Source organism: Carlito syrichta, unplaced genomic scaffold (assembly GCF_000164805.1).
Source record: "Carlito syrichta isolate Samal-C Ts95f unplaced genomic scaffold, Tarsius_syrichta-2.0.1 Scaffold115630, whole genome shotgun sequence".
Taxonomy (NCBI): Eukaryota; Metazoa; Chordata; class Mammalia; order Primates; family Tarsiidae; genus Carlito; species Carlito syrichta.
This window is the reverse complement of record NW_007059726.1, coordinates 1-2,506: the sequence shown is the minus strand read 5'-3', so window position 1 is coordinate 2,506 and position 2,506 is coordinate 1.

Below are 2,506 nucleotides of genomic sequence, written 5' to 3'. Positions count from 1 at the left end.
GGGCGACAGAGTGAGACTCCAACTCAAAAAAAAAAAAGAAAGAAAGAAAGAAAAGAAAAATGCTAAGAGACCTAAGGATTTGATATCCACCTGTTTTCACTATCCTGCCCTCAGCTGCCTCCTCCCCTTGCAACTTTGACAGAAGTTGCTAGATATTTAGAATTACCTAGAAGTGAGAGTGTGTGAGAAAAGGAACTGGCCTGATTGCTGGAATAGAGTCCCATTGACCCTGCAGTCCAGGAGAAGCTACTGGGAGGCCATGAAAAAAATCTCTCTCTACACCATCCTCCCATTTCTGGATAACCTAAGTCCAGGGCCAGGCAAGCTCCATACCTAACCCCATAGGGATGCAGTCTCCAAACCAGGCCTCCAAAGACCTACAAACTCATCAGACCCCAATATCAGACCGTCAACAGCTCCCTGCACCTGCACATTGGGGCTCCTGGTCTCTGGGGATCTTGCCTCTTTCATTCAAAGAGAGCCAGGGAAAGAGGATACACCACCACAGCACCCCTTCCTCAGTACTTCTGAGCTGCGTTCCTTTTCACTTGGAAACTGGGAGTTCGGCTCAAGCCTGTAGTCCTAGCACTTTGGGAGGCCAAGCTGAGGGGGTTGCCCAAGCCGACGGGTTCGAGAACAGACAGCAACTTGGCGAGACCTCATCTCTACAAGAAACAAACAAAAAAATTAGCCAGCGTGGTAGTGCACACTCCTGTAGTTCCAGCTACTTAGAAGGCTGAGGCGGAAGGATCACCTGAGCCCAGTGGGTTGACACTAAGGTGACCGTGAGCATACCCCTGTACTCCAGCCTGGGTGACAGAGTGAGACTCCAACTCAAAAAAAGAAAAGCGAAAACTGGGAGTTGGAATGCTGGGTTTGTGTCAGGTTGAAAGGTCTTGGAGAGCCAATGAAAAATCCTCAGCCGGGCTCGGTGGCTCAGCCTGTAATCCCGCACCTTTGGGAGGCTGAGGTGAGCGAATTGCCTGAGCCCGCAGGTTCGAGACCCGCCTGGGCAACTCGGCGAGACCTCATCTCTACAATAAAGCAAAAAAAAAAAAAATTAGCCAGGCGTGGAAGCGCACCATCATCTTACCAGTAGAACATTGTCCTCTTAGATTTCAGCATGCTGCATTTATTGAGATTCTACATTATGCTTGAGAATAGAAAGATAAAGAAGACATGTCCTCGCCCTCCTAAATCCTAGTCTCCTAGGGGACAGTACAAAAGCTGATCCCTTCAGTGTGGCGGTGATGTGACGAAGGGTCATGGAGGTAAAAGGCCAGGAATCTGGCTAACCCAAGATTTCAGGAAAGGCTTCCCAGAGAAAACAAAGCCTGAGTGGAGCTTAGAAGGATGAGTAGGAGTTGGCAAGACACAGACTGGCTACTCTCACAGGAACGGCCAGAAGTGTGCAGAAAACGACTAGGAGATTGGAGACAGACAAGGCCAGGTGGTGAAGCTTTCGTATGCCAGGCTAGGGAAACTCACTTTTATCCTGAGGGCAATCAGGAGTCATGGAAGGGATTTTTTTGCTTTATTTTGTTTTGTTTTGTTTTTGAGTTGGAGTCTCACTCCAGGCTGGAGTGCAGGGGCACACTCACAGCCACCCCAGCGTCGACCTGCCTGCTGGGCTCCAGCGATCCTTCTGCCTCAGCCTTCCAAGTAGCCAGAACTAAAGGCCCGCGCTACCGTGCCCGGCAAATTTTTGATTTATTGTAGAGACGAGGTCTCGCCAAGTTTCCCGGGCTGGTCTCGAACCCGCGGGCTCAGGCAATCCACTCGCCTCAGCCTCCCACAGTGCTGGGATGACAGGCTGAGCCGCCAAGCCCAGCCCATGGAAGGGCTTTAAGCAGAGACACGACTTTTCAGATGTGCCTCGGGGCCACATCGTGTGGCTGGGCTCTCAGGAGCCCCGGAGCAAGCCAGCCTGGCTGGGTGTGCTCCTTGGACACCCGCCCCGTCCTTTGCAGATCTCCAACCGGCAGGCACACAGGATTTAACCTGGCAGCTGAACTCCGGAGAGCAGCAAACCGGCCCTGCTGAGGAGGGAGAGCGCAGCCCCGCAAACCAAGGGTGCAGCTCAAGAGGCAAACGGCGTCCGCCGCGGAGCGACCGGCCCCAGCCGGGAGCCGGCAGGAGCCTCCTTTCGCCATTGTTTTTGAGGGGAGGGGCAGGATGATCGTCCGTCCGCTTCCGCGACTTGCCCCGCGGTGGCTCGGTGACGGCGCCGTTGGTGGCGGGGTTGGAACACCGCCTCGGCTTGTCTCACTCCACACCGCGCTTTCTCCACGAAGCCACCCTCCTTGGAAACGGGGGGCCAAGAGGCAGAGACGAGGAAGAAGGGCAGGGGAGGGGAAGGCGGCCTTGAGCGTGGCCCGGGGGCACACGGCAGGAGCGACGCGGCCCAGCGGAAGGAAGAGGAAGGGAGAGGGAGGCGAGGGTGGGAGCACGCGAACAGAGACGAAAGGGCGGAGAGACGGACGGCGACAAGTGGAGAAAACCGGCG